The following is a 24,697-nucleotide window of genomic DNA, read 5'->3' as shown; positions in this document are numbered from 1 at the left end:
CGGGACAGCCCCCCCCCCCCCCCCCCGGTTCTCCGACACGCTTCACGCTCCGAAGACGATCGTCCGACCATTCCCGCGGTCTGACCGCATCCACCGCGCGTCGAATCGATACCCCCCTACAGACGGGTTGAGAGGCGCGCACAGAATAGGTACGTGTCGCGTTGCGGCGCCATACACGGGCACTCGTATTTCTTTTTGCGGATATAGACGGGGTAACCTTGCGTTTTTCCGTACGCGAGCGGTGGAATCGGCGGGATCGCGAGAGAATGGCGTATATGTACACACATTCGTGGAAGCTTAGCCATGAGTAATGGCGTACGGCGCGGCAGCAGGGAGAACCCGGACGGTTGCCGGTGGTTAATTATACGGTGGGATTAGCTTGGCCGGCACCGCCGCAAACCCACCTCTATAATTTTCTCGAGGGTTCAAATTCGAGCGTAAAGCGAGCTCCTCTACTCGAAGGTGGGAAACGGGGCGAGAAGGGGATACATAAGTGGAGGAAGCGGAGGAGGAGGCAGGGATGACCGGCGAGGCTTTGCATGAGATAGCGTATCCTGATTGCGTTCACGCTACAGCCATGTGTGTATGTTCTATTTACTATCTATTAGAATTCAGCTCTGGCGGATAAACGCGGGTGCGTCAGAGCAAGAGAGAAAAAGAGATAAAAGAAAGAAGGGCTTTTAACTACAATGAATTACACGTGTGATGGTCATTCGACATAATTATTTTGCGCATTCGGAATCAATAATGATATTGAGGATACCAAGAAAGTGTAGCTTATGTACATGATACGCAATTTAATTTACGTACGATTAAAATATAGAATATGAGAGATATAAATTTTATTATTAAAATTATATATGTATAATTTAATCGCTTAATATCTCTTAATATCTAAATCTGCATATCTCTTTTGTAAATAAAAAGAATTATCGGATTCCACATTCGTATACGTTCGTTCTTTCTAAAATAATTTCACTTATATTAAACAAAAATATATTCATCAAACAGAAATATATTCATCAAATAATTATTGCGGACAAATTCTACATCTTTCTATTAATTATAGAAAAAAATTCTTTTTCTCCTCACGCAGAAGACATATGATAAAATATATTTTTAATATACATATTCTATATTATTAATAATATTTTAAGATCATAACATTTTTTACATAGATATATAATTATGTATGTAAAAATATTACACACACACATGTACGTAAAAATTTTATATTTAAAAGAAAAGTATTATATAATTCCATATTAATATAAATATTATACATTTTCGATTGTATGTACTTAATTTACTTTTACTGCAAATAATACGAAACGTATGTCTCTCGACAATCGTACAAAAAGACGACGATTTATCGTCGTATCATCCGTTTTCTCCCTTGTACTAAAGTTTGCGACTCCTACCAGCATTATCGATCGACATGCCCCCTATGCGAGGGATCAAGTTGGATTCCTGATAAAGAAAGAGAAAAGAGAAGACAGCTGTGGGAAGGCAAAAGATAGATAAACAGATAGCAGGAAAAAGAAGAGGAGCTGTTATCGAAAATCAAAAGGAGGGGAGATCAAACGCAACTCGATGATAGTGATATGATCTCGAGAATCTTCCTCCCCCGTCGATAAAGGGAAGCAGGAAAAATCATATCGCTCGCGGATCATTAGCCTTGTCAATTACAAACTCTTTATAACAAGCACATGAGTCGTATCACTGACACAGAAACATCGCCAAAATGATTTCTTTAATTGACGATTTAAAAGGATTCGCTTTCTGGTTCGATTATCAGCGATATCAATCAATTCACAGATTCTTTTCCGATTCATGGGTCATTTTCCTCGTCGGCGCTTTAATTCCTAGGTCCTGCGCCTCATTGTCCGACTGTGGCGCGGAAATTTTGGCGATTGACTAAAATGTAGCAACTTTGAAGTACAAGGTACAGCAGCTAGGATAAACGAAAAGATAAAGCGATAAAGGTGATATAAATCGGAAAATATCGTTCGATTTACTGGCCGGAAATTTGATAATTTGGGAACACTACCGTTTTTTCTCGTATTAGGCTCTCAATTCTCTCTTAACAAAACTTTCCCTTTGTCTGGGAATAATGAATTCATCTATATCAAGTAGAAATGCAGAGAAATTCATTCGTCGAGCGAGGTATGATAAGAATATCGATGTTTTATGTTAATTTATGATTTCTCATTAAGTAAACATAAAATAAATATTTGAAAGAAGCAAGGCATGTTTATTCGTGTATTTATTTCCAGCAGAGATATGTGTTAGCATTTTCACAATAGGCAGATTGCGTGCAACAGATCTTAGAGGCAAAAATTATTAAAGTGATATAGCTTTATAATTGATATTAAAGACAAACACGCGAGCGAAATATGTAGAACAAAGATAATAATAACGATGCTATAATAAAAAATGCGACTGTGATAAATCCGAAACCGAAATTCAGATTGCAGAAATAAACATATATATATGTGGACGTATTTTGTAGCAGCACGATCACAAAACTTGATTTCTCAATCCAGAAAAATCGCGTTTGATATATTTTTGATGATATAAGATATTTTCCCAAATTCATGGCTCCTATTTGTGACAGGGATACGACTACTCCAACATCTAATATTTTCATGTCGTTGCATCTTAAATCGAATAATCTTGATATTTTCGAAATATCACAAAAATATAAGCGACATGTTGCGCGCAGTGTCATGCATCTCGTACAAGTCAAATGCAAGAAATAATATTATAGATTTTCACGAATTCTTCGTAACATAGAAAAAGGTGTTCGATACATATCACATGAGACTTGGAGATATATATTAAAAGCTAAAATGTACTGAACTAAAATTACAATTATAGAACACAATATTTTTTTCAAAAATTCGATACTGACGTCTAAAAAAAATCCGATCGTACATTATCATCGACGAATGTTGTCTCTCACATACGTTCGAAGATTACTGCATTACTTTATCGTTGAAAATCCTAAAACTTTGATTCGCTGCACGTAGCGCACACTAATATTTGAATTACACTTTAAATTGTTTTCCAATTGTCTGCATTCGTTTAGCTCTACTTAGCCGTCATACTTAGAGACGGCTATGCAAATTAAACTCGTTTCTTCGCGCAACACACAGTGCGCGGGGGCGAAATTTGCGCAGGCGTGACGTGACGGGCAACGCGTCCGAGATTGACGGCGGTACGATGAATCCGGTGGATTTGGAATAAAACCAGCGGGTTTACGAGGTCGACTTTGATTGCGCGACCGGTCCGTGCACGCTATTGCGACGCGAACGAACGAATAATCGAAGGGATTGCCAGGTGGTTGTCAGAACATTCGACCGGGCCCCTCGACGCAGCAGCACGCCCCGGAGCGACAGATATTGCTTTTCCACGGCATCGTAAATTCACGGCAGCATGTATTAATGCCCGTCCCGTCACGGGGAGGAACGCACGAAATTTCCGTACTCCGTCTTTCTCCCACCCCGTTCGTCCCTCTTTTCGCGCCGTTATTCATCGCCATGCCGTCGCGCGTCTATAGCGCCTCCGTATACTCTTACTTCGTAATCGATGAGGTTGTTGCCTTGTGAAGAAGATGCTTGTAAAGTGAGTGCATACGTGACGATGGCACCATAAAAAAGACGAGACGTTACTAAAGGCGGCATCTATCGTAACATCTTTTGCAGAGTATTTTTGCATCTGAATTTTATCACGCATAAAGAGAAAAGTGACATAGAAAATGAATTCAAAACACAAGCATAAAGAAAGCGATGCGCAAGAATGATAAAAATAACAAAATACAATTTTTTGAACTTTCGTATTTTATTTATTAAAAAAAACGTATGGGATAATTATATAGTTCACACTCTGTATTAATTTCTATTTAAAAAATGTTCTCATATATTATTGTATATTCTCGTATACATAAATGATATCTTTATCAGTTTTTAGAATATCTTGACGAATAAAATTCTCTTTCTAAAAATATAACGCATAGCCTGCGTGTCATGTCTTCATCGTCATATATTTCTGAGTTCTTTAAATAAAAGTTGTCAGTCAAATTCCTCTACTTCTCTTTTTTATAGAATTATATAATCGTTTTAAGCGTTCGATTTTCTGACAAGCAAAATTACTCGGATAATAGAATTAATATAGAACAGGATTGAAATAACTACCTATGCATATAATATATGCAGTGTATATATGTGTGAGTCCATTCAACATATTATATTTACAGCAAATTTTAATAAAATTTTAAAACACAATTTAATAACGTTTGATATATACAATATATAAATACCTGCATTACGTTTTAAAATTTTATCGCTAAATGTAGTACGTCGAATAATTATATGCGTTAATTACATAGAATAAAAGGTACCAAAGGATTAACCAAACCGAGAAAATTCCGTTCGTTGTTACAACGTAATATATCTCTCGTGTGAAGTTGATAATTTGATAAGCGACGTAGACGCGTCATATCGCAAGAGACCGAAGCAGCGAGGCAGGGGTGTCGGTAATGAGCTATCCGAGTTAATTAAGCACACCGGCGAGCGTATCTCGCGCATCTTGCGGCATCGCACAACCAGCCACTTGCGGTTGCACCTCCAGCTCCGGTGCAACCCCTCACGCGGAAGGATAGAAATTTGCTGTAACGTTGCTGATCGCGCTTTCCATTCGTGTGAGCAAGCAACGAGCCACCGGCGGGTTCCTGCTTTATACTGCGCGGTAAGGTATTAGCGTAGGAGCCGTGTCGCGATATAAACGGGAGAGCACGGCTGGACTAACGAGCTAAGCCGGAATTTACGGTTTTGAGAAAATTGCGCGCGCGACGACACCCACGATGCGAAATTGCTACATTATAGTAGGTCGCCGTATATACGAAGGATGTCCTGGATATTCGCGTTTCGCGTCCCCGGAGATCGTGGGAAAATACTCGTTGAAAGATACGCGGCCTCCTCAAGAGCAGGGTGCGCGATTTAACAAGAGCACGCATGCTCTCGTTTATTGATTTCATTATGACACTGAGATATTTGTTTGATTGAAAATTGGCGTGGACAATAATTGCATGGCTCGCACACGAAATCCCGATAAATACATATTTGCACAAATTCGTATTATCCGTTATACGCTATATGCAGGATATTCCATGTAAAGCTAAATTTATACGTTGATGTTATACGCAAAATGTTAAAGAAAAAGAGAAACGCGCAAATTTCTTTTTTTTTTTATCTGATTCTTTACGAATAAATTATCAGGAATATTTCAACAAAACATCTCTCAAAAAATTACCTCTGAAAATCTGGATCCTAGTAATTCCAGCGACATCGTGATTCATCCTGCACATATGCGAGGGAAAAACAATATTTTCTCGCTGCACTGTACATACACACCCACGCGCGTACACACTACACGAAATGACCACGTTCCGCATCATCATGAAATAACAGAATATACGAGTGCTGTAACCCGGAGAGTCGAAAAGTCACGAAATGCCGCGAGCGATTCCCAGCGGCGTCATTCCTTATGAGATACGGGATGCACGTATACGAAAAAATACACGCGCTTGTGTCGGAGACTCTTGCCTCGCGTGCATATCTACCCTTTTCCAATCTCGCCGATGTCACGTGTTGTTTTTGTTTCGCGACGAAAGGCTGACGCGCGTACGCACGAGTTGACAGATTTTCGCGGCAGGGATTGCGCCCCCGGATTACATCGAACGTGTATGTACCATCCATCCCTCGCGCTTCGCGTTCGCTCTTCGTATCCGGCATAGAGAGCAATCTCTGTGCGTCTGTCTCTCCTCTCGTTCTCCTCTCGTTCTCCGCGACGCTTATAACGTGACGGCATGCCACGGCATAGAGAGACATCGACGACGAGAAGTTTCGGTGGCGGCGGCAGACGTTTCAAGAACAGAATCGGAGGGAAGGAGAACGCACCGATGGCACTTGAAATACGCCCGCGAGACAACGGCTGGTCGTATAAGTTTAATCCTACGTGACGATATAACCTTCCCGGAATTCTACCCGTATAATTCTCCTCTCTTTCGCCTTCTTATCCCCTTCTCCGAAAGAGTAGACGATGGAGGTATAAAGATGGTGTATTCTTTCGCCGGTATTTTTTGCAATTGTCTTTTAATTATTCTTATTTTAATTCCACCGTGCCATACAAATCAATATTTCAGATACACCCTGTATATATAAAGTCATATACATATAACAACCGCATCATGTAAATCTATGAAAGTCCACTTTGCGCGTATGAATAGCCTCAAACACTTGCAACAGTATTGGGATTGGCGAGGAAATAATTGAGAACGTTGCTAATCTCTGAGAGATGACTTGAGTATATATAATATCAAGAGTAAATACTTAACACTATATATACTCTGGTATATAATACTGCTATTCAATTCGATTCAATGTAACGCTTAAATACTCAAGGGACTTAAGCTTTCACCATGATAAATTTTAATGACATTTTTCGACTAATATCGAACTGATCGTATAAAAAGCTATCGATAAGTTTTGAGCAATATGTTAAGTATATTGAAAAATAGGTAATAATTGAAAGTTGCTTATAAATGCTCCCATTGATAATTTCGTCAAAAATCCAATTTTAAGATTTTAAGTCAAAGAATCTGTCAAAGTTCTCCTCTCCCTTGTGTGTCAAAATATTTATAACTAAAATATAAAATTCATAAGTTTCTCGAGCGAAAAATATCCTTCGTTAAAAAAACGTTCGGAGAGAATTATATTTTTCGTCAAAGATAACATTAATAACATTTTGAACGCGGCAAAGTTAGAATTATAATTTTTCGATACACGGCAAGTTCGCGTCGCGTTGCGAAAGTTACGCGGCTCAAATGAGACGGTTGTATACACAAAGTGGCATTCAAAGTGTCCCGCTGAGCGGAAGATCGCGGCGACGAATCCATTTGGATTCGTGACACGCGCTAAACAGATATGACGGCAACGAGAAGACGCATCGCGGGGGGGTTTTCGCCACATTGGCGGCGGCACCGACTAGATGATACCTGTCCGTCGAGCAGAGCGTAATCGCGGAATTTTGAAAAGATACCTGGAGATACCCACGCACACATGCGACTTGGCCGTGTCTCTCGCCTAAACTCCGCACCGTAGTTTATCTCCAGTTTGATATTCCGCCGTCGTTTGTAACCGGCGATATAACCCGCCGCGTTATACTCGATTTAATCCTTCCCTAAATCCCACGTCTGGCTGTTAGTTATAACGTCTCGGCGAAAGTCAGGAGTTTCCCTCTGACTTGTCTCGGTGCGCCGCGATAGCGCACGAAATTCTTCTCGTGATCCAATATCCAGTGTCTTTGCTTGAAGCCACTATACCAGTAAATAAATGAGCTCTTGGTTCTATTCCTTTTTTCTAAATAACGTATATAACCATAAAATAAAATCTTTTCGTATGTCTTTTTCACGTTCCACAATATATAATTTTATATTAATTCATTAAAAATCACTTTTTAGAACGATAAAAATTCGCGGTAAATATTTGATTGCTTCTGTCTCGCGATTTTACCTCTCACAGAGAAATATCACAATGCCTATGATTAAATTGCAAAATTTGGTCAAAGGAGAGTAACGAGAGATGCTGCCGTATGATAAACATGGTTTGAATTTTCATCCTCTGAGCTTTGCATGGCTTAAGCAACGCACTAGCTATCCGAATCGTCTGAGTAGAATTTAATGTTTGGTGTGTCCGTGGCGTAACATAGATGTATCCCTTCCTCTCTGAAGTACTTACGTAGTATGCAACTTAATCCGCAGTCCCAAATCTCGTGCCTCGCAATAACACCGGCACTTCGTCATAATTTCATGCTTAGTTTAACGTTGCGACTGTATATTCGCGCCACTGGTGCTGCTCTGCGCAGCGGAGACGAAATGCACTGTGATACACAATTTGGTGCTTTCCGCTTTAACGATTCGCCGCATGATGTAGAGTAGAGGGAACGCGGGTCACATCCCCGCTATATTAAAATTTAAGACAATACAGCAAAATGCGCAAAATAATATTTTATTGTGCCTTTAATAGACAATATTTGACTTTGCGCGCCGGCCTGCATCGCACACATTCCGCTAAGCGCAATGCAACGACAAAATCCACATTCTGAAATCCAATATTCTCTCCCGCATTACCTTTGATGTTACGCTAGGTCTCGAGAGCGACTCCTTTCTGCGCATCTCATTTTTCTTCCATTTGCCGCTCAACGAATAATACAAAATTTAATGACGCGCTCTCTAATCCTTCTGCCAGCGATTTAATCTTTTGGGATTTTTATTTGTATGGCAAATCTCGCACAATATCTATAATTAAATATATAAATGAAATTGTATTTTATAAATAATAATAAACATAATCATTTTTTATTCAAATCTTCGTTGATGCACGTAAATACATTTTTTTATTAAATGGAAATTTAAAAAAAAAATCTAATATCGGTGAACGTATTCAAAATCACACAGAAACATGTATATATATTAGAAATTATAAATAAGCTAATTAAAATATTATTAAATCAAATAAAGATTAGATTTAACGCTAATGAAATTACCATTATAAATCTAATTTTAGAAATATTATTTTTTGATATAAAATCAATTGTTAAATAATCAATGTATTAGAAAAAGATGATTTATTGCAAAGTAAAAACACTATATCGTGAAAATACAATTTCAACCAAGCGAATATGATTTATTATTTATATTTATCGGATATAATAATGAAGAGAAAAAAATACGCGCGGCTTATCTGACATAATTACCAATTAAGGAGAGTTAATAGTCTGGGTGGCCCCGAAAGCCGATAAAACACGATTAAAGGATTCTTTTAAAGTTGCATGCTTATTTCATTATTACTGTCCATTATCCTATAAACAATACAGTGAGATACGACGTCGAAAAATCCGTAATGAAGCTAACGGGCGATAAACCCACCCCTCTTGCGTCTCTCGGATCGCGCACAAATATTCAGCTTTTCTCCGCTCAGCAGTGTAGATCCGATTATAAACCGGCGAGCCTTTCCGCGGTCGTAATTTTCACATTAGCGCCGCTCGGCGGGCAACCTAATTCGATGATACTACTGTGAACCGCGGTCGCTGTTCGATCACCACAGGGCAGCAAACTCGCCCTCTCGTCCCGCAACTCTTCGGAATATTTGCTGTGCCACCCATGAGGGATAACGAATATATCGTGCGCCCGTAACGACCTTTCAATAAATCGCATTCCCGTCCTCGCCCACATCAAATCAAATTTCCGGCTCGGCCCGAGGCTATCCGCCGTGTGAGAAATTCGACGATGATCCGGAACAAGGTTTACGCAGTTGGGAGATCGGTACGGGGGATGAGACGAAGCGAGGCGAAACGAGGTGAGACTCCTCGGCAGACTGGCTCTACCGACAGAAACGGATTGCTTTGCGCCGAGTGAGATATGAGACGGGAACTGTCGGCTCTTCGATGGTTGTCTTCGAACAAGCAATGGCTCAACAAAATTGAATCTTGGTGTTGTATGGAATAGGTAGCATTTGTGAATGTCCAATCACCCCAGTAATTTCATAAATCTATGATTATTCTAACACACAAATCTCTTATATTGTATATATATATAAAGTATAATATATAACTATTTTTTTTTTTTCAAAATAAGCATATATAAAAAAATACGGGTGTTTAGAAATATTATTATTATTTTTATGTTTAAATATAAATTAATATATGTTACACTTTTATTTGATCATGCATTTTTAAGAAATGAGGCAAAACATTTAAGAAGTTTTTATATATCCTTGTCCTGTTGTATGAAGTTATAAAGATACACGTCGACAGGTAACATAAAAGCATGATACGTACATCGAGTATCTGTGAAATTGTCGACGACATATCTTCGTGTTTTCAACGAGAATATTCAATATTTGATGTAGCACGATACGACACGCGTTGAAAGCTTCCGTATACAACGTAAGTGTAAATGTAAAAGCTAAAAATATTGCCAAATTTAAAAGATACGTGTATTTCATGATTGTGTATATAAATTTCATTTATTATTTGTTAAAATATTTTCAAATTGTACATATATATTCAAGTTTAAAATTAATAAATGACAGGAGAGTCAGGTCACATACTTTCCATTGATATCATTTCATTTTTGTTTAGTATTTTCGCGTATGTTAAAAGATAATCAAATTTTTCGCGATTAGAAATATTTCATGAAATTTTGATACTATATTTTCGATTATTATATCGTGGGGAACAAGGGACTACAGATTTGTTTTCACGCCCATCCAATCTCGACAGCCTCTCGCGCTCTAGTTGATCCCAAGTCGACCATCGAATATCCTTGTAATTTCCGGCGCGCAAGAATGACCACGGCGAATATACGAAACCGGAAATGAGTGTCGCTGCTGTTCGCCTGGCGACTCACTTCCGCAGAAGTTCGACCTTTTAACGACTAAGTCTTTTGTACAACGTGTGGGAAGTTTATTAGATAATTTGGTACTCGTTATATTCGTCGACTTTGTCGTTCTACATTGCACGTATATTCACACATATATATGTATCTTAAATATATCTATTTATATAGACAATATCAATCAAGCGTAGTCACGAACCTGAAGACGCAAACTTTGTAAGTAATCCGTTAACGGATTGTCTTGTCAATATATTGTGCTTATACAGTTGATAAAAAGAGAATTTACATCTTTAATGTTATCTAAGATTATGAATTTTCAGCGATTAATTTATCTCTGTATTATTTTAAGATTTGAATATAATTTATTGATGAATCGTATCGTCATATGTAATTGACATCGCGTTTTCGTCAATAAAATTGTTTCGTTAATCTCAAAAAAATTTTGAAGAATTTTTAAAACGTTACAAAATCATTTGTGTTAAAATCAATCGTGAAGGCAAAATGTTCATCTCTCACTGTTTCGCAATTAACGCCAGGACTATATAGAAAATTGCAAATTTCTAGCTTTTCAATTAAAAATCAGAATGCAATTGTTCGAAACTCTTCTTTTAGGTTTAAATTGCCAATCGTGGTTTTTTTGAAAGCATTGGGGTTGCTCTGCAGAATAACAAAAATAAAATCTTCGTCCAACATATATGTGGCTTTGTTTGGGATAAAAAATAGTAGTTTTATATTTAAACGAAGAACTGAATTTTTGTGGAAACATTCATTTTTTTGTATTTTAATAACTATTTCATAAAAAAATACCAAGTATAAATCTCTCTCAAAATAGACAAAGTTCTAAAATACTTTTGAAATTTCTTTGATAATATAAGCTTATTTTAATGTATCCATCTCGCAGATCTATAATGCATAATAATATTCAAAAAGTACAACAGCTTACTTGCAGAAAAAAAAATCCGATTTAGATCTAAAATTTGACACATCGATTATCGAAGGATATTATATCAAATTTTTCCATACAAATATTTAATGAAGCTTCTTCTGCCACATGCCATATGCAAATATAGAAATAATATTTAAATCATCTATATTACCCGTTATAATAAGAAAAAAAAACTTTACAGATGATATCGATCGACGGACATTTCATTCGGGGATATAAATTAAGCTTACTTTGCAGTTATGCTGACATTCAAAAGCAGACTGGACATATGCGGACATATTTCCTGCCTATTTTTTGCAAAAGATAAGTCCAATTCCATAGTATTCTATATCGATATAAAACTTATTTGCCACTATATGGCTAGAAGCTATTTATCTGGCTGTTTCGTTTCGAACGGAACAACAGTTGAACGCGGATGAGTATTGATGTAACTCTGCAAAGGGCAAGTTCCATAGAATAGCAGTTCGCCTTTGCAGTCTTCTGCCTTGTGAACAATTCCTGCAGAATCTTGGCGAAATCGTTGTAGTCCGTATCTCTGCGAAATCTGCAGCTACCGCGTTGACTGCATATGCAAACCGTATCAATAATATTTTCATTCGCCGGAAAGCTGAATGTATATTTGCTGCACTGCAAATATTAAAATCGATTTGGCTGTCGAGAAACGTAGCGTGGGGTACCAACCTTATGCATAGCATACGTTACTTGCAGAGACTGTGATTTTAACTATAACAGAAATCTCGTATGAAGAACATGTATTAACTTTTTAAATCACACCAATTTCAAAGAAAATAAAAATCCATAGGTAAAAAAAATATATATATAATCCATAATAAAATAAATGCTACAAAATGATTTTTGCTACTATAGAGCACACAAAAATTGTTTGATATAATTTTTAAACTATTCATATTTAGAAACAATATTTTATAAACCTCTTTTATGTCGTTTTGTATTTGTAAAAACAAAACTTATAAATTGGTAATGCATCTTTCGCGTATGTTAGAAGTTTATCGAGTTTTCTCTATATTGGAAAAGCATCGAGATTTTTCAGCAATATGGCTTATTCGTTCGCAGATTAAAACGGTGGAAAATTGAATTGTTGTGAACCATAGAATCTATACGGGTCACGTTCAGCTGGAAAAATTCCAGCAGCTTTTCGCGGTCTTCGAAGTCTTCGTCGTTCGTTCGGTTATCAGACACTTCATTTTATTTGCCAATGTTTTATAAGATTAGAGAAATTCACTTCCGCGTATTAATTTATATTCGAGTGTTTATCGTCGTCGTAAGCCGCGAAATTCGTCACTGCAACTTTCAGTAAACGCAAGCCGAACACGAAATAACTCTATCAATAAAGAGTGATTAGTCGATTAAACGTACGGTAGCGGAAACGAGGCAGGCGTGCTGATCCGTCCAGACGCAAATCTAATCGCGTGCGACGCGCGACTCCTTTTTCTCTCGTCGATCGCTGAATCAGGTTCCAAACGCGATGTGGGCTTTGCAAGTCAAATACCAAGCTAGACGGCCTTACTACCTGCACCGCTAGGAAAACGTTCGATAAACGTGATTTATCGTAATAAGGTCTTTCCGCGTCGCAGGTTTTGCACAAGTTTGCGCCCCAGGAATGCACCTTTCGCCCCTTTGGATCATAGTGGTTTCCTGGGTCACGAACGGAAATTTCCCCCCACCTACGTGCTCGAACGGATGAAAAATGAAGGTTATTGAGTTATGTCTCCCCGTAGAAGGTAATAATTCGCCGACGATGATGAAGTATTAGTCTTATGCCCCGCTGGTACAGGTTCGACATGCAAGAGATAATTTTAGCGATCAGGTGACATTATTGGCAAAATTCAGTCGATCTTTAAACCGCAAGAAAGAATGCACACGGTTCAAAAAATTCCGCACGATTCATGTGCGGACAGCTCAGAGATATTTTCGATCGATTAAACAAAACTTAAGACGCACGTCGTGAATCTACACGTCGATAATATAAAACTTTGCGCACGTCAAACACAAAGTTTTTAATCGCAAGGCGACAGTTTCTTACTGTTATGTCATGGTGCGGATGCATAACCGTATACTTGCCGTCGAAGTTTCTAACAAAGTTAGACAAGACACCGCAAAATAAATTCCTTGTCACGCAACTTTAATTCACTATCGACATTTGAGACGCGCGAGTTATAGTGTATTTCCTATTTATCATGCGTCGCTTCTTTATCGGTGACTTTCATAAATCTTTGAGAAGATTTCATAAATATCTTAAAATTGAATAATATTGTAATATTTTATATTTGAAAAGTTAATCTCAAATTCATCTCGCACGACGATAAATTAATAAAAGCCATTTATTCCCATTTAAATATTGAGATTTAGAATTTCTTTTCATATGTCTGAAATAATTCAGATCAAGTAAAAAAATAAACATCTAGATATTTACTCTCGTTAAGCTATCACACCCACCACAACAAATTAAAATAAAGCATTAAGTGCTATTTACGTGCTAATTTGGTGCTCTATTCCTGCTAAAGGTTTGAGCATTAAAATCAGGAATAGAGCACCAAATTAGCATCTAAATAACACTTAATTTTGGCATATGTTTTATTTTAATCTGTGGTGAGAGTGCTAGCTTAACGAGGGTTAGATATCCATTAAGTCGCAAGTTGATAGAAGGAAAGTTTCATACATGCATTTCTTAATTGCATCGTTATATCAGATTCAAAAGAAAAGTGAATTTACACAGATATCATTTAATCACATACAAACGATGGCATGGTATAGTATTAGACAAAAATACCATATCATTCTATATTTCTAAAATACTTCCGTGCGAACATGATTGTATGTACACAGAAGAAAACTCTATGCATAAATTATCATAATTAAGGCAGTGCGTTGATTATATCTCTTTATATGTACATCCGCGAAACGAGATTATAATATCGTGTAATAATTTTCCGCAACGCTGACATCCCGTTATGCGAATGAAGATTATTAAGATACGTTTACGCTCTATCGGATTTTCACGCTCGATCCGATTTAATTCTGTCCATTTAGGCTCGCCAAACTAATAGCTTTCAAAGTTACTCCCCTTATGCGCTGATCGAATTTCAGAAGCGCCAGGCCGGCTCGATAAATTGGCAAATCCGTGGCAATGCTTCTGGAAGGGCGCCAATTATTGGACGGGATAACGAGGATCAGTGGCGACGAAGCGGAGCGAAGCGACGCTCGCGCTAGACCTAATTAGATAAACTGATCTTTGTGAGCGTCCAATTCCAACAAGCATATACGGCAATCCTTTAATGTATGGAACAATAAGTGTGTAAATACGTTCCGGCACGTATGCTGGAGTTGCGATTAAATGGGCGCTAGCCGTAATACGGTTATTCGGATACCACTTATTTAAAGTACCGAATACCGGAAATATATAATTGTAGGAAGCGCAATATTGGCAAAGTATGAAATTCTCTAGATATTACACGCCAATTGTATATAAATTATGCAAGATCTCCGAGACGTTAAATTAAGTTTGACAAATCAAATTCTCCTCCAAGAGAAAATTTTTTATTCTATATTAAGCGTATCAATGTATTTCATTATCTTTTTTTGACTCGTCATTAGCGTCTTTCCTGTCCCAAAAAAGTCCATTTCTTTGCAACTTTTTAGTTTAATTTGGTAACATACAATATGAAATCGTTTATTTTACGAACATTCGGGCGGGAAGTGTTCAGTGGAGCTCATGAGAAGATACGAGTTTTAATTAGTTTTAATTTCGGTACCCTTTTCTTTTTGCGCGCGCGCCGACAGAGCTTTCACGCGGTTGCTGAGCTACGCGAGACGCAATTGTCCTAGGAGTAATAATAAGTGCAGGTAATCTCTCTCAAAAGAGATTTCCGCGGTTGGCAGCCAGATGGTAACAACTATAAAATTGATATACCGCGGTAAGGATCGAGTTGAAAGTACTCGGCTTGTAAGAAGATATGCTAGTAGTAAGGGGATTAAAGGAATGAAGTTTGAATAATTTACTCCATAATCGACCCAATTCCATTTAAAATTCATGACGACATTGCTGGTCTTGCTCGCTGCATAAATCTTGCTTTAGGATTTACGTAATTTAATATTAAATATATATGCGAGTAATAATTACATGAATGCATGCTACATGAAGTTTTTAATCAACGACGTGAATATGTAAAAATGAAAAATGTCGCGCGCTGTTTATTCTATCTAAACTTTGTCAAATCTATGGAATTTTATAAATTAAATGAGATTAACTTTGAGAACCAGGAAATGAGATTAACTAAACGAGATTAAATGAACGAGATTAACTTTGCCACGGGAAAAAGAAGTAGAAAATTTAAATTGTATTAATGACTGAAATATCAAACAGCAGTTTCGTTATACTTTCTATTAAATTTACATTTTTTTTTTTCATGATGTTGCATACAACGTCATGATAATTTTAATATAAAAGTTTAATTAAAACTGCAAGTTTTAGTCAAAGTATTCTCACTGCTCGTCATAACTACTTGGCTATAATATTATGAGTAAATAATAACTCAAATTATATAAGTTTGATTATTACAAGTAATTTATCCAGAATTAAAAGAGGAAGACTAGTTTCGACGGGAGAAAGCATTTTGCTTCAGTTCTCAGACGCAAAGAAGAGAGAGATGATAAAAACAGGCGGGATAAACCGCATTACTAGTTGGAACTGAGTCGGAGCTGGGAATTTCAGCCGTGGAATACACGTGTGCACGCAGTCGGGTGAAAAAGAACGATATTCTACGAAAGATTTCAGTGGTATTCTGGCTGCCGCCATCGCCGCCGTCGTCCAACGATGATAGGAACTGAACTCAAGAATCCAATAACCCGGGCAAAAATCCGTGGGACGAGGAATCACCGATGCCGTTTAACAATCGGGATTTCCCAAGCCAGATAGTATTTACCACCAACGTAGCCGCGGAATCGAAGTCAATTTAATCTGGTTGCCTGTCTGTCGGGTAAATTTATCCGCGATTTGCGGCGATTCTCTCTTGATTTCTACATCGTATGCCTTCCGGCGCTATCCGCCACCCCGCATCTTCCTTCGATTGATATGATCCCAGAAATCGTCTATTGTATATATAGGCGGAGATGAGTCACGGAAAAACTCGGAAAGAACGCGCGTAATTTGCGCTGAAAACTCGTTTACCGTTGATATTAATATTATCGCGAAATGAAATCGCACTAAACGAGATTATTTTCGAAACTCGATAAACGCCAAAGATTTCATTTCGCGACAGCAAAGTTGCTGAGGCTACGGTTACTTTTAATGCGGTACGCCAGAGATTACATTTAGAGATAAAGTCTGGTTCCTGTGAGATAATCGGCAGATAAAATTAATAGATAATATATAAATTATATGAGAGAAATTTTTTTCTCTGCAAATATATACATGTATATATTATATTATATGTGTATTTTATATTTTATGTTCATTAAAAAGATTACATTTTTCCAGTTTTATTAACTATTATACATATAAATCATATTTCGCATGAATATTATTATTCAATACAAAAAACTAATTCATAATCACCGAAAACAAAATTATGTTAAATTTTATGACTCGTATATATTTGTAATAATATAATTATATAATTTTTATATTATATATATAAATAGCGACGCGCGTGCGTATATATGTGGACAAAACCGCTTGCTATCGACAGTCATGATATCGGTCACCATGCTTAATTAATCCGAAATAACAATGTGTCACGCGCATAAATTAACAAAGGAACAATCCCGTGAGACAACTGTTAAATGTAACAATCAAAACTATATGACATTTTCACCGGCACATATCAAATTTACCAACTAAAACTATTGATTTACACTTGATAGTAATCATTTACCATTGTTACATGTAATGACAATAATAATTATATTCATGAATATATTATAAACCTATATAATAATCCTTAATTTAACATTACCAAAGCTTTAGGTTTTAAAGTAATCATTTTTTTTTGTATCACAAGCGCGCGTTTAAATTCTTTTTTGCGGTTTTATAAGTATAAGTAAAATATCGACATAGTCAATAACTGTGTAACAAATAGAAAAATCCTGGCATACACAAACACGCACACTTAATGACATTTTCACCGGCACATATCAAATTTACCAACTAAAGCTATTGATTTACACTTGATAGTAATCATTTACCATTGTTACATGTAATGACAATAATAATTATATTCATGAATATATTATAAACCTATATAATAATCCTTAATTTAACATTACCAAAGCTTTAGGTTTTAAAGTAATCATTTTTTTTGTATCACAAGCGCGCGTTTAAATTCTTTTTAGCAGTTTTATAAGTATAAGTAAAATATCGACATAGTCAATAACCTAATGCGGTACGCCAGAGATTACATTTAGAGATAAAGTCTGGTTCCTGTGAGATAATCGGCAGATAAAATTAATAGATAATATATAAATTATATGAGAGAAATTTTTTTCTCTGCAAATATATACATGTATATATTATATTATATGTGTATTTTATATTTTATGTTCATTAAAAAGATTACATTTTTCCAGTTTTATTAACTATTATACATATAAATCATATTTCGCATGAATATTATTATTCAATACAAAAAACTAATTCATAATCACCGAAAACAAAATTATGTTAAATTTTATGACTCGTATATATTTGTAATAATATAATTATATAATTTTTATATTATATAAATAGCGACGCGCGTGCGTATATATGTGGACAAAACCGCTTGCTATTGACAGTCATGATATCGGTCACCATGCTTAATTAATCCGAAATAACAATGTGTCACGCGCATAAATTAACAAAGGAACAATCCCGTGAGACAACTGTTAAATGTAACAATCAAAACTATATGACATTTTCACCGGCACATATCAAATTTACCAACTAAAGCTATTGATTTACACTTGATAGTAATCATTTACCATTGTTACATGTAATGACAATAATAATTATATTCATGAATATATTATAAACCTATATAATAATCCTTAATTTAACATTACCAAAGCTTTAGGTTTTAAAGTAATCATTTTTTTTGTATCACAAGCGCGCGTTTAAATTCTTTTTAGCAGTTTTATAAGTATAAGTAAAATATCGACATAGTCAATAACCGTGTAACAAATAGAAAAATCCTGGCATACACAAACACGCACACTTAATTACTACTAACAATAAAACCAAACATTATCTCGAAATAACGCACAATAAATCGGTGTATATATGTCTTTAAAACAAGGTAATATTTTTTAATCTGCTATTCAATAGAGAAGTGACGTGTATTAAGACTAAATAAACAAGCCATCTCACGTTGTTTACACACACCGCTCATGCATTATATATTTTACTAAAAGCGTCAACGGAAAATAATGGCACCACTCTCGATGATGCATTTTCTCGATGAAAAGCACGGAAAAAGAGAAGTAGCGACAAAGAGACATACGAGAAAAAAAAGATCCTAGGAAATCCAAAGCCAGTCAAACACGACTCCGCGTTTGAATCCGCATTTGCATTGTCACTCTCGCTTTATATTTTGCGTTCTCGTTAGATTCATCTCGCGGAAGGTCCTAACTTCAGTAATTTCAATTTTAGATTGTTCGGAATTGTTGAAATATAGTTTTGCATGGATCAGACAATGCTCTCGCAACTCCACGTTTTACATATCCAGTTTCCACATACATGATCGGCTATCACGTGGCTATTTGATTGACAAGCAAGCACCAGATGTATTAGTCATCTTGATCAAATTCGCAATTGTCTACAAATTGCCATTTTCTATTTTGATCAATAAATCAAATTAGCACATGAGAGATATGCAATATTTTATATTTTCTGCACTCATGTACATAATTTTGATTATATATCATATTATAACATATTCTATTGGAAGTAAAAAAAAAAAAAAAAAAAAAAAACATGAAAAACATGGAGGTACATTTGATTGTTAAATAATATATCCAAACAGAAAATAAGTAAATCGCATATATCACATACACGCACATACATATTCGGAATTTATTTACAAAACTACATTGAAAATTATTAAATTGAACATATTTACCATTTGTTACCGTTTGCGTTGCTTGCAAACTTCGAATTGCGAATATCGACAATTTTGATATTTCTGATACTTCAGTTTAGTGTATATAGGATAGTAATAAAAAAATGATGGCAATAAAAGTTGCTACGTTTCAGAAATGAATAATGAGAAAATGTTCTGTAAAGGAAAAAAAATGATTAAAATTTGGCTATTTCGATTATATGGAGAAATCGTCCAAATGCGTTGCATTCATGTGAGTTTATTGATATCAATGAAATTTTCATGATTGTTAAATCTTGCTTCTTTTAACGCACTTATTTACACACACACACACACACGCGCATATATCGTCTTATCATCTATGATTCTAAACAGGCGAACCAACAGTAGCGTGCGGCAGTACCGTTGGTTCTTTGCGCCGCACGATGCGAATAATTAACATTTCGGTCAATAAATTCCGCAGTTTGCACGCATCCTCACAGCTCCGTTAACCGGTTGCATTTCCGCTAACGTTCGTTCGTGCTGCAGATTGCATCCCATACTCATTAATCTCTCATTAATCTCTCACGCTTGACGCCTTGCTGTTATCCAGCGCAATCGTTTCGCGGTCAAACGTTATGGTATCCGTGATGAATCGGATGGGAGAGACGAGTCCGCGAGTAGCAATCGCGGACGTGCAACAGGTTCGCCGAGCGGAAAGAGAAGAAACGGCGCGCGCGAGCGGTGAGGAGTCATTTCCTCGATAAGTCGGAATCTCCGGTACGTCCGGGGCTCTTGAAAACTTAACGAAGAGTAATTACGCGCGCTCTTCTCGCGGAAGTTACCCGGAATGAATACCACGTCGTCGTCGTCGTCCTCCTCATTGCCGTCGCCAACACCGCCGCTATCGGCGAAACGATCGATCCTCGGCGGACACAGGTGCGCAGCCTCGATCTGATTGCGCTCGTACGCACAGGATTTACTTTTTCAATTTATTAGAAAATCGACGAGCGTGTTACTTCCGTTCCACTTCTGCTAAATTTGCGAACACCGGATGCTTCGATAAAAAAGCGAATACTTTGCGAGATTTCAGTTGTCCCCTCATTGCAAACGTCTCAGCATCGTGGATGATGTGAATAAATCTTTTATTGGAAATATTGCTAAAAAATTAAAGATGTCTAGAAACATCACCTTTGAAACATATGTAAATTATTAAAGTAAATTTGTGTAAATTATTAAAGTATTTAATAATTTCTTAAATTACTAAATACTTTAATAATTTTTTTTCGGTAATAGCAATATATAATCTAATATATCATTATATATTCTCCAATTATATAAAATATCTAAAGTTAAAATGTCCCTATTATTATTATAAATAAAATATCTTAATAATTAGAAATATCGTTAAAATATTACTATCAAATATGTGCCAGATAAATTTATCGTTCTCAATAAAAATTAATCATATATAATAATTTTAATAATAGTAAGTATAATAGTATAGCGTCATAGAGATTAAGATATATAAAATGATATAAATGCTAAATATTGAGGCCATCTATAATAAATGTAATAAAAAAATGTTATTTATATATATCTGAAGAATATTACACATTATGTATAGAAATGCAATGTTTATAAAAAAGAAACACAAAAAGGTTTGGCGTTAAACTGGCGTCAGAAGTATCGAAATAATCAAATTCGGCAGATATCGGAAAATCATTATTTTCCTCAGCTTCATCACCAATATTCTACGCGCATGGTCTGCATGAAATAATTAAATTTGTAAACAATAATATGATAAAGTAGTTTTGCTGTTACGAAGAGTTATCGATATACAGTGCTGTTGTACGTTAATGAGAAGAAAAACATTGCGACCAACGATAATGAAATTTTGCGGATTTACCACGACTTGGTATATGCAACAATGTTGATTCGCAATTATCGCCACCAAGAGGAACGCAGTTTAATCCATATTTGCAAAGCCGTTGATTCGCTACAACGTACAGTGGTCCTGTATTTCTGACCCGAATTAGGTTTTCCGGAAATCCTAGTTGACATCTCGCGTTTCAACGAAAGCTAGAGTATCGCAGGTGGAAACGATTCACGTATTCACAGGGTGAAATCCTCTGCGGTGATTACGTTTCCGCTCAGATCATTTTCCTACAGAATTGAGACGATTTGCCACGAGAATTCGAGTTTGCACGTTTGCGCACGCACCTATAACGAGAATATTATTGGAAAGTTTGCCGATGCCGTAGACATCCGATGTATCAACATCCGATAAATGTACGTAATGCTAATGCTTTCGTATATTAATACAAAAATATCACATAAAATCTCTATAATTAGTAGTTATATCGGTACTGCTTTCATCATCAACATTTAATCATAATCAAATTAATCTTTTGATCTCTATTCTCGCCGTGCATTTATCGTCAAATGCGTCTACTAGGTTCTCGTTCATGCCAATATAAACAATTGAGCACTCTCCATCTAAACCCAAAATTCAACGCCTACATTTAGCGCTAAATGTATACGATAGAAAAATATTTTTTTTTTTTCATAGCTTCGTAATTTTTTTAATCAACTTAAATAAAGTTATTCAACGTTTTTTTGAAATCGCATCTAAATTGTTCAATAATCATTTTATTAATAATAACAGATTTTTTGATTTTTGTAATAAATATATACAATAACAAACATCATTTGACACTGTAGAAAAAAGATTTTGCATAATAAAAAAAATCTTCGCACTTGACGACAATAACAATGATTACCTATATAGGGGCAATTATTTATTCTTCTATGTATTCTTGTATTTTGCGATAACAACGTGGCTCGAAGAAGACTAATGATTACTCGGGATTGCATGCAAATAAAAAAATAACAATTTTTATTTTCCCTCTCCTCGAATGTCACTGGGTTAGTATGCGATCGTGAAGAGCAGCGCTCAACGTTCGATTCTCGAGGTCACGTGGATTCGTGGGATCCCGAAGCTACGATCCGTCATTGTTCTCTCTCTTAGAGAGAGCATTTATGCGTGTAATTTCGCAAATGCTTAACGCTCTGTGTCGACGGTCACGAAGAGGAGAGAACAGCCTTGTAATACTTGCTGAAAGCTTACCTATTCCCATTTTCTGCTTAGCAAGTGTACCACCTGTTCTATCTTCTTCTACGTGCTATATACATCGAAACGCTCATTACGCACAGATGCTGTCTTTATAACGTGCTACATCATTTTCTCTATCGCGTAGGTAGATAGATAGGTCCATATACCCAGCAGACAACCATTTTAAAATAAAATTTCTATCGTTACGTTGTGAAACAAAGAACAACGTGAGTTTAGAGCAAATAATAGTATATTTATATTAAATTATATTATATTATATTTGTTTATATATTCTATATTTGTATAGATACATTAATTATTTTTAATATGTGTAATAATGTGTCACGATTCTCTCTCTAAATTGTTTCTTATTCTCTCTCTTGCATTCTTCATATTGCTTTGCCCTATGCTATATAAAACATCTCGATGAGAAGATACCTTTCACTCTCAACCTCGTGAAGAAAATCTCTCAATTGCTGTCACGAGAGCACCGATAATGAAACAGCGGCGGTCGCGTGATCGCCGTTATGCTCGACTCGTAAGGCACGCGAGTGCAATGTGCCCGAGAATGCATTCGCGAACGCCTTAAGGCCGCCGCACACCGGAAGCCATGCTAGCCGCGCTATGAACGCCGGTGACCTGTGTTATGCGAACAGAGGATCGTGTGGTGCGTGCATTCAACAGTTCGAGCCACCCTCTCGTCTTGCACATTCATTCTGAAAAAAGTGCGACATACAAAGTTCAATCGGAATAGTTGAAGCGTTACTTATATAAGAGAGTCGAGAGCGCAACAATTTCTTTCACTATATACGTATTCATGAACCTGGTAAAATCCATTTGTAAGCAAATAAAACCGTCTCATTCATGTCCAATGCATACATTACGGTCGTTACCCTTCACTACCGACATGAACTCTCTACCACCGAGACGTCCGCACTGAATGCTCGATTTTCCGATAATCTCTTGAACTATTTTTGAGCAAACGCAATTTTCCTTACCGTCTCTTCTGATCGTTCGCCGATCTACGGGAGCCAATATTGCAGGCCATTCGTTAAGCGTATAACTCTTTCGATGAGAATATAACGAGGAGAATTCTCTCCTTTTTCTCCCTCCCCCCTCCCCCTCTCTCACTCTGATTGCGTTCGTCGGAGATATTAATGGATTCATAGATTGCTCGAATGTCGATAAGCGAATCAACGGTTGGACGAAATATAATTTCAAACGATGAAAAGATCTGCTAATTATTTTCTTTTAATATCCCACACTTTTAGAATATTCATTATTCCTCATTTTTTGCGTGCATACGTCATGTGTCTCAATCTTATTTTCTTTATATACGTTATATATACACATTACATATTTAGACATTAATCAATATAGTTAATCTGTTGTTGTATATCTCTTTTTTCTTTTTGTAAATGCCGTATAAATTATAAAAAGTTCTAAAACAAAAAATATTAACGTATCCAACTTTCGCAATCTTTTTTAATAAATATTTATTGAGGCAATAATCGCAATTTTGTGATTTTATTCTTTTTATTTCTCGTTTTTTCATTGATTAATACCATGTACATTCTGCATCAAAGATGTACATTCTGTCCAAGAATATAAGTAAAACAAGCCCAAATATTTCAATTTGATGCTAATTTATAATATAAATGTGTGATGGAAGATTAAATCTAAATGTAGATCTCTTATAAAGGTACAAATAAAAATAATGAATAGCTATGAACTGAATGATAAAAAGTTATCTTCATGGTGATAATTTATTTAATCAATAATCACCATAATCACGTGATTTAATGTACTAACGAGTCATGAGTATTGATTGGTAACAGAACATGAATACGACATTTAATCATTTAATGTAAATATGTACGTATGTCGCGCGGCAACGTTTCATCCGTTAATGAAGCAGGTGCTCCTCGTCCTCCGTTAATACATAAATAAACTCAATTGCATAATTAATAGACCAACTTCATAAATATAGTATATTTCTTTAGCGACCGTAACTCGCCATTTAATTCAAAATAGCGCCTATTAGTAGTAATTAGTAATTATCTACCATAAATAAATATATTGGAAATGTACAAACCGCGCAAATT

The sequence above is a fragment of the Formica exsecta genome, unplaced genomic scaffold (assembly GCF_003651465.1).
Source record: "Formica exsecta isolate Colony F162 unplaced genomic scaffold, ASM365146v1 scaffold442, whole genome shotgun sequence".
NCBI lineage: Eukaryota > Metazoa > Arthropoda > Insecta > Hymenoptera > Formicidae > Formica > Formica exsecta.
This window is presented reverse-complemented; position numbering follows the sequence as displayed.